We start from the raw sequence: 9,613 nt of genomic DNA on the forward strand, positions 1-9,613 counted from the left end.
TTCCCAAATTTGTATGTCCTCAGTCCTTTCAAGCCTCCATTGGTTGCACCTTTGGGCTGGGTGCTGGCTGTTCACAGTTCTCACAAGGATGATTCATAATGTCTGCTGATCAGGTTAGTCTCTTCGGGGACCTCTCTGTAAACTAGCACCCGTGTGGTATCCAGAGTTGAAAAATGAATTTTTGTGTTACAGATTCCATGTGTGTATTGTTTAAAATGGGTCATATTTGAATCTCCAGCATGCAAACCCCATAAGCCCTCCCTCTCGAAAACCTTCAGTGGCTCCCTAGTGCTTTTTGAATTAAGCTCAACTTCATCATCCTGCCTTTCAAAGTCTTTCCCAATCTAAATGCTGTTTATCTTTCCACTGCACCTGTAAATATTCTTGATATCACAGTCAACCGGGACTACTTGCTGTGGGAAAGTACTCTGGGTAAGGATGCAAGGGACAAATACCTTGCAGTCCCACACTCTGCATCCTGACTCAGTTCTATCTGTTCACCTGCATGATCTTGGGTTCAGTACTCCAAAACCAGAGCTGTTTCCAGGACAACACGCTGCCTCTCTGATCTCCCATAGGCACCGAAAAGTGGTGGGCAAGTATGCAGAGGGCCCAGTGCCCGGGTAGTCTGTTAGAGGGAGAGAGAGAAAGAGTGGGCACCTTGCACAGTGCTGGGACACATCAGGGTCTTTGAAAATGTACTCCTCTTTACGCTTCTTTCCTCCTACTGTGTTTTGAATTCTGTGAAATGAGAGTGGCATTCTGTTTTGGTGACTTACAAGTAGGTGCCAGCTAAGGGTGACCCAGAGACTGTTGGAGTTCAAGTTCTGTTGATGAGAGTCCTGAACTCCATTTTCGTAGTTCTAAGGGTGTCCTGTCAGAGGACACACTCTTTCTTGCCAGTGCAGGCTGCCGAGAACCTGCACATGCACAGTCCATGCCACCCGAGCCCCAGCAGGGGCCTCTGCTGACGGGAAGGCTGGGTGGGGAGGGCTGCGGGGCTCCGGCAGGTATGCTGCTGATCTCTTAGTGAATGTATTTTTCACTGGACAGATGTTTTCTGCTGGTGGAAAAAGAAATAACTGTGCTGGGACCCCCCACTTTCATGACTGGAGGGTCGCCAGCACTAAAATAACAGCTCTCTTTCCAGTGTGTACACACATTCTTCCAGCCCGGCCAGTGGCTGTGGGCCACCCCGAGTGTGTGTGTGTGTGTGTGTGTGTGTGCACGCGCGCGCATGTGTGAGTGTATAAATGTGTGTGCACACATAGGAGTGTGTGTGTACTTGAGAGTGTGTGTGTGCACTTGAGAGTGTGTGTGTGCATGTGTGTGAGTGTGTACTGTGTTTGTGTGAGTGCACACATGTGTTTGTAACTGTGTGTCCATGCATGGATGTACAAGTGTGATGGGATCGAATGTCCAAATCCTGACTGGCCTCAGGCCCAATTCAGAAATGCCCTCTCTTCCCGGAAGCCTCCCCAGACCCCTCAGTTGGAGGTAGTGGTGCTCTTTTGGAGTGTCTGGCTTTCCCCCCAGTATTATTGGAGGCTTGGCCAAGTGTGAAGCAAGTACAGCCTGGAAAAATGGAACTGAATTTGAATCCAATGTCATCATTTAAGAGCTGTATGATCTCAGGTCCTGGTTTCCCTACTTTAGAGTAGGAATAACAATACTCACCTGTTAGGGTTATTCCAAGATATTAATATAGTAACATACATGTGCCCGGCAGGGAGAATTCCTTCAATCAGTGTTAGCTGCCCTCCCTCCAGGACTGTTGCCAGCTTTGTGAGGGCAGCACCCAGGATCTTCTCTCATAACCTCTGTCGGTGCTGGCTTCACCACTTCCTTAGGGAAGGCAATGAACATAGACAGTCATGTATTGCTTAATGACAGGAATGCGCTCTGAGCCATGCTTCCTTAGGTGATTTCATGGCAGTGCGAACATCAGACTGTACCTACACAAAACTAGCTGGTGACACCTGCTACATACCTAGGTTATGTAGTATAGCCTAGTGCTCCTAGGCTACATTTCTGGACAGCACAGTACTGTGCTGAATGCTGTAGGCAGTTATAACCCCATGGTATGTATTTCTGTATCTAAACATAGAAAAGGCACAGTAAAAATACAGTATTGTAATCTGTGGGACCACTTGCATATATGCCGTCTGTCACTGGCCAAAATATCATTATGTGGTGCTTGACTATGAATTGCTGGGGAGAATCGTGTTTGCTTGACACACACTAGGGATCGAGAAAGGTTTGATGTCAAAGTGAAAAATCAACTGATAGACTTGAGAAGCTTTTGGCTTATCAGGCTTAGCAACTGACTGTATATTAATTCATTTTTCATTTGCATAGTAAATATGTTACTAGTTTGATGACTTGAGTGTATTGGTCAATGCGAAAGTCACAGCATGATGGACCTAGTAAGGAATTTAGTGACAGATCACCTGGTGACGGAGTAACAAGGGGCAGTGAGTTACTTAAAGACACAGGGCAATATAACAGCTAAGCTGGGTTATGCATCGATGATTCCTGACTTTCAGATCGTTACAGGACAACAATTATCTCCATCAAATGTGTAGTTTTGATGGAGGCTGGCTCTGGATGTGAGAGTCCCAGCCCTTTCAGTAGCTTTCTGCCTTGGAATGACACTTTCTGAGCTTCCACTCAGTGCTCCCATGACTGATGTAGGAGTGGAAAGTGTGGTGTTTACTTTCTTTCCTCCATTTCCCCTGTGACGGAAGAATAAAGAATTCTTTGGTGCCTGGCAGCCCACAACACCCAGCTGCCCTTGAACATGAAAGAGCGCAGGCAGCCGCTTTCACTTCTAATTTGTCTCAAGTGGAATAATCCAAAAGGTGGATTTCAGGGGTTTCCTGGAGACAGAAATGTTACCTACCCTGTGGCCTGCGTCTGAAGGGGAACTTTCATGAAATACACCTCAGGTATTTGATGTTGCTTGGACAGAATAATGAAACACTTCTTACAGGCAATTTGTGAGTCTGAAAAACAGGCAGCTGACTTTCAAAGATAGATGCCACAGTGCCAGCAGGTTTCTCTTAAGGTCAAGGTAGAGATGAAAACCTGCCTGAGGCTAAGCGAAGGGAGGTTTGGATTTGGGAGGGTGTGATGAATTTCATTCCAAGCTGTTGGCATTTTTTGCCACACCCACCTCCTGCATTATGAGGAAAAGACCACCGGACTTGAAATCACCGATCTGGAGATGAATTCTGACTCTACCACTTACCAGCTGTGTGACCTTGGGAAGTCACTTGACCTCTCTGAGGACAGGATTCTCATGATTAAAATTAAAGTAACATCCTCACCTCAAAGAACCGTTGTACATATTAAATGTAAAAGTGCTGGACACATAATAGGAAGTCAAAGTCTTAAACATAAAATGAATGCAAATGTTTACCACATACATATTTTGCCAAGGAGTAAAATAATAAAAATGGTGAATATTTATTGAGGGCCTGCTGCAGGGCACAAGTTAGGGAACCTGGGGCCTAGTATTGGCCCCATCAACAACTTTCTGTGGCTCTTGATCAAGTCATTTTTTCTTCTTTCTACGCTTTATTTTCCAGATCTAGTAAAAAAAAAGCTGCCATTAACTAAAGACTTACTACTTGCCAGGAACTGTGAAAATGACTGTTTCTCTCACTCTTTTTCTTCCTTCCTTCCTTCCTTCTTTCCTTCCTTCCTTCCTCCCTCCTCCCTTCCTTCTTTCCTTCTTTCTTTCCCTCCCTCCCTTCCTCCCTCCCTCCTCCCTCCTCCCTTCCTTCTTTCCTTCTTTCTTTCCCTCCCTCCCTTCCTTCCTCCCTCCCTCCCTCCCTCCTTCCCTCCTTCCTCCTTCTCTCCCCTGCTCCTTCCCTCCTTCTCTCCTTCCCTCCCCACCTCTCTTTCTTTCTAACATATTGAGTACCTTCTGCTGCCAAGCACTGTTCTAGTCACTTGGACAAAGCAATGAATAAAATGGACACAATTTGACGCTGCTGCATTTATATTCTAGCAAGGGGTACTGGAGATATGCAAAATAAATAAATAAATATTTAGTACATTAGAAGGTAACAAATGCTATAGAAAAAATTTTAAAAATGTTGAATAGAAGTGATTAAAGTGGGCATCCTTGTCTTGTTCCAGTTCTCAGAAAATGCTTTCAGCTTTTCCCCATTCAGTGTGATGTTGACTGTGGGTTTGTAATATGTGGCTTTTATTATTTTGAAGTATGTTCCTCCTATGCCTAGTTTGTTGAAGGTTTTTATCATCAATGGATGCTGGATTTTATTGAATGCTTTCTGTGCATCTATTGAGATGGTCATATGGTTTTTGTTTTTAATTCTGTTTATGTGAGGAATCCCATTTGTTGATTTGTGTATGTGTATTAGACCACCTTGCATCTCTGGGGTGAAAACCATTTGATCATGGTGTATGATTTTTTTGATACGCTATTGGATTCAGTTAGCTAATATTTGGTTGAGGATTTTTGCATCTATGTTCATTAGGAATATTGGTCTTTAGTTTTCTTTTTAATGTATTTTCCTGGTTTGGATCTAAGGTGATAACTGGCTCATAGAGTGAGTGAGAGAGAATTTCCTCTTTCTTAATTTTTTGGAATAGTTTCAGTAAGATTGGTGCTCATTCTTTGTCTGGTATAATTCAGCTGTGAATCCATTTGGCCCTGGGCTATTTTGTTGTTGTTGTTAGCATTTTTTTTTTTTTTTGTATTACTGATTCAGTCTCCCTTATTGTTACTGATCTGTTTGTGGTTTCCATTTCTTCCTAATTTAATCTAAAAGGGTTGTATGTTTCTAGGAATATATCCACTTTCTTTAGATTTTTTAGTTTGTGTGCATAGAGGAATTCATAGTAGTCTTGAATGCTTTTTCACTTTTCTGTGTTGTTGGTTGTAATGTCTCTGTTTTCATTTGTAACTGAATTTATTTGAATCTTCTCTCTTCTTTTTTTAGTTAATCTAGCTAATGTTCTATCCATTTCATTTATCTTTTCAAAGAACCAACTTTTTGTTTCATCAATCTTTTGACTTTTTTTGGTCTCAATTTCATTTAGTTCTGCTCTGATCAAAATTCTTGGCTGACAGTTATTCTGTTTAAGGAGGCTGACGATAGGACCCAATCCTTTCTGGCTTATAAGATTTTACTGTTTTCTCTGCAGACAGCCCCTGACTTATGATGGTTTGACTTATGATCTTTTGACTTAATAATAGTAGGAAAGCAATGTATTCAGTAGAAACTGTACTTTAAGTATTCGTACAACCATCCTGTTTTTACTTTCAGTGTAGTAATTCAATAAATTATATGAGATATTCAACATTTTATCATAAAATGGTTGTTGTGTTGGATGATTTTGCACAACTGCAGACTAAGGTAATTGTTCTGAGCATGTTTAAGTAGGTTGGGCTAAGCTATGATATTCAGTAGGTTAGGTGTATTAAATGTATTTTGAACTACAATATTTTCAACTTATGATGGGTTTATTGGGACATAACCCCCTCATAAGTCTAGGAGCATCTGCATAAACATATCTTTGTGTTCTGACTGCTTTCAAGACTTGCTCTTGTTTTCATAGTTAGACCCTGACATCTCTATGTGTGCTTTTTTTTTTTTGTATTTATTTTACTTGGTGTTCACTGAGTATTTTGAATTCATAAATTTTACTAAATATGGAAATGTTTCAGCTATTATTTTTTCAAATGGTTTCTTTCCCATTTTTATTCTCTTCTCCTTCTGGCACTTCTATTACATGTATATTGACCATTTGGCACAGTTTTGAATATCCCTAAGCTTTTGTTCATTTTTCTCCAGTCTTTTTCTATTGTTTCCTTTAGATTGGCTAATTTCTATTGGCTTATATTCAAGTTCATTACACTTTTGCCTCCCCAATTTGTTTTAAGTCCATTGATCCTGTCAATTTAAAAAATTTTCATTATTGCACATTTCAGTTCTAGTTCTTTTTTATAGCTTCAGTATCTCTGCTTAGATCTCCTATTTGTTCACCTATTAAGAGCATCTTCCCATAATTATTTAAAAATATTTAGAACTGTACTTTAGAGTAATTGTCTGCTCTATCCAACATCTAGGATATCTTGGGATTGGTTTCTTGACTAGAGTCATGTTTTTCCATTCTTTATATATCTACCAATTTCTGATTGTACTGAACATTGGTAATAGTTACAGACATTTTTGATTCTGTTATCTTCCTCTGAAAAAATGTTAATTTTTATTCTAGTGGACAGTAAGGGGTTCAATTATTGTTTCATCACCTTAAATTTCTGTGGGCTCATTTTTATGCCTTGATAGGCAGGATCTATGGAAAGCCCAATGTCCTTCCCATGCTCCTCTAACTTAATGGGATCAACCTCAAACTCTGTGTTCCTTGTGAATTTTGTGAAGATCTGGTTTTAAGCTTTGTTAGGGTAGATCTAAAGCTGTGCTGTATAATTTGGCAGCCACATTTAGCAATTTAAATTTATATTAAATAAAATAGTTTAAAATAATTTTCTTAGTTGCACTGGTTATATTTCAAGTGTTCAATAGTCACCTGTTGCTAGTGGTTGTCACTTTGGACAGTACAGATGACATTAATACTATTGCAGAAAGTTATATCGAACAGTGCTTATCAAAAGTATGCCTTACTGTAGTCTGTGGTTCTTGTTCTTAAATTGTCACCATTTTGGTTTCTCCGTTGGAGGTTTAAAGTGTGAATAAGATTTCTTCACTCTGGCTGAACTGTATCTCCTCTGTCTTCTAGCACTGTTTAACTTCTAGCATCTCTGTTCTGTTATCTATCCTGTTGTAGTTACATTGTGGTGAGCCTGTGTACTCTCACCCTGAGAAGGCATAGCCTGGCTCTCAGTGAAGGACTCCATAGGGCACCATATACGGGCTTCTGGGGACCCCTGTCTGTGCAGTTCACTCCCCTCCAGTGCCATGCCCTACAGCAGGCGTCCCCAAACTACGCATGCGGCCCCCTGAGGCCATTTATCCGGCCCCCCACCGCACTTCAGGAAGGGGCACCTCTTTCATTGGTGGTCAGTGAGAGGAGCACAGTATGTGGCGGCCCTCCAACGGTCAGAGGGACAGTGAACTGGCCCCCTGTGTAAAAAGTTTGGGGATGCCTGCCCTACAGATTGTAGTCATGTCAGCTGTTCTGAACTCTGGCTTCTGCCTCATCAGCTCATCAGAACTACTATGCTCTGCTTAGACTCCAGCTCTCTGCTCTGCAGTGTGGGAAACCATTCCCAGAGAGCTGGGGCAAATATGGGGCTCACCTTGCGAGCTTACCTCCTTTCAGGGATCTCAGTCATGTGTTGCCTATTGTGGAATGCCAGAAAACTGTTGCCTTCTATATTTTGTTCAGTTTTAATGGTGGGAGGGATTTCATACCAATGATTCCATCATATCATGAAATAGAACTCCTGTTTTTTTTCTTTAGCAAACAACTTAGAATCATAAACACAAACTCCTGTTTTTAAAAGCTCCTTTGCTTCTGGATTTTTTCTCGTTGGAAATTCACCCTGATTAGTGACTAGCATCACATTATTTTACTGGCTTCTCTTTCCTTCTCCTCTTTCCTTTGCTCCTATTTTTTTCCCACTGAGATTCTCTGGGATTTATTTTCTTTTGTCACGCGGAGAACTCAGCTCTCCACAGCTTCTGCCCTCAAATCTGTATAATCAAAGTCAATGAAATTCTTAGCAGAACAAAAAGGTCCCTCTCCCATTTAATACATCTGTCCTGTTTATAAGAAGGTTGTAGTTATAGATAGCAAATTTTTTTCTCTTCTAATTTTTATTGTTTTTATTGTATTATTAGCTACCTTATCTGTATACTTCACACCTATACATCCCTCAAATCTATTCTCTACCCTCTGGTCAGAATGAACTTTGTAAAACTGACCATGTTACTCTTCTTTAATGACTTCCTGTTAGCAGATAAGATCTAATGTCCCCACTGATATCGAAGTCCTTCCATAATCTCTTCCTTTTCATGTTTCCGATTTAATCTTTTGTTTTCTGCATTCACCCCAAACACCCTCATATACACATAGCCCCAGAAAAGCAAAAATGTTTGTGGTTTTAAAAACACACCAAGATTTTTCTTTCCTTTATCATTTTTCTCATAATGTCTCCTCTATCTAGAATCCCCTCTCCTTCCCTCTAATTTTCCCATCTTTACCTGGCTACTCTGACTCATTTTTCAAGGCATGGTTTAAAAATATTTTCCTTTTGAAATGATTCCCTGGGTCTGATCTTCTGTAGTTGGAACAGGTACCTCCTCAGGGTTCCTACGGGGCTTCTTTCTGTCAAATCCCTCATTGACTAGAAGGGAAGAACTCTGTCCAGTTGGTCTCACTAGTGCTTAGTATAGTGCTTGGCACATAGTGTGTGTTAATTTCTGCATTAATTCAGTTACCCAATAAATGTCTACTGAGTACATAGCACATGCAATGCAGTGTTCAAAAATCTCTGCTGTTTGGACATTTATTTTCTTGTGAGACAGGCTGAACACAGGCAAACAGGTATATAATATAATTTAGAAAGTGATGAGTCTTTCTCTAAAGCAAAGTAAGGGCATAGTAAGCAATGGGAATGCTATTTTGGATAGTGTGCCTCTTTGATATGACATTTGAGCAGAGATATGAATAAAGTAAGGGAAGGAGCTGTGCAGACACCTGGGGAAGCATCATTCTAAGAGAGAAAACAAAGAATCAGAAGTGGGAATTTTCGAGGTGTGCTCAAGGAAGAGCAAGCAGACTGGTATGGCTGGAGCAGAATGAGTGAGGAGGGCAGTGAGACAGACAGGTCCCAGATAATTAGATATTCTAGGCCAAGGAAGGAATTTAGATTTTTTTCCCCCTAAGTTTAATGGGAAGCCATTGGGAGGTTTTTAGGAGTGGCATGGTATGATCAGACTGGTGTTTTGAAAGGATCATGGTGGCGTCTCTGCTGAGAACAGACTGGAGGAGCAAGAGAGGGAACTTGGACACCAGTTAGAAGATAATTGCAGTGCTCACTTTGGCAGCCATATACTAAAATTGGAACTATACAGAGATTAGCATGGCCCTTGTGCAAGGATTACACACAAATTTGTGAAGTGTTCCATATATATATATTAAAGAAGGTAGTTGCACTTGTCAAGGTGAGAGAACATGGTGGCTTGAACCAGGGTCTTAACTTTGGACTTGGGAAGAACACCTTACAGTGTATTTGTGGAATAATACAAGAATTAAATTTCTTTATATTGGGCTCCCCTATGAGCCTATAAGCCTTTGGAAGGCAAGGCCTGTGTCTGATTTATCATTATACTCTGAGTACATTATATTCAAGTCCTATTCAGGACTCCTGAATAGGAGTACTCCTATTCAGAAACACAACATTATCTTTAGCCCTCTTTATCTTTCCCATTTTTTAATAGATGAATTGCCAAGCATGGCATAAATAAAGGGAAGAATGATATACTATCTCATTGTTAAACTCCACTTTCCAGATGAGGAAACTGAGGTTCAGAGAGGTTAAATCTCTTCATCAAGTTATCAAAGCCACAACATGGTGGAGCCAGTCTTTTATCTCAGGGCTGTTTGACTCCAT

The 9,613-nt window shown here is 40.8% G+C and overlaps 1 non-coding gene across 1 annotated transcript; it reads left to right on the forward strand.

The window, feature by feature from the left end:
• Positions 1–9,032: 9,032 nt before the first annotated feature.
• LOC120366163 (U6 spliceosomal RNA) lies at positions 9,033–9,134 on the forward strand. The gene has a single exon (XR_005580911.1). It is a non-coding gene; the product is annotated as a U6 spliceosomal RNA (small nuclear RNA).
• The last annotated feature ends 479 nt before the right edge of the window (positions 9,135–9,613 follow it).

This window comes from Saimiri boliviensis, chromosome 11 (assembly GCF_048565385.1).
Source record: "Saimiri boliviensis isolate mSaiBol1 chromosome 11, mSaiBol1.pri, whole genome shotgun sequence".
Taxonomy (NCBI): Eukaryota; Metazoa; Chordata; class Mammalia; order Primates; family Cebidae; genus Saimiri; species Saimiri boliviensis.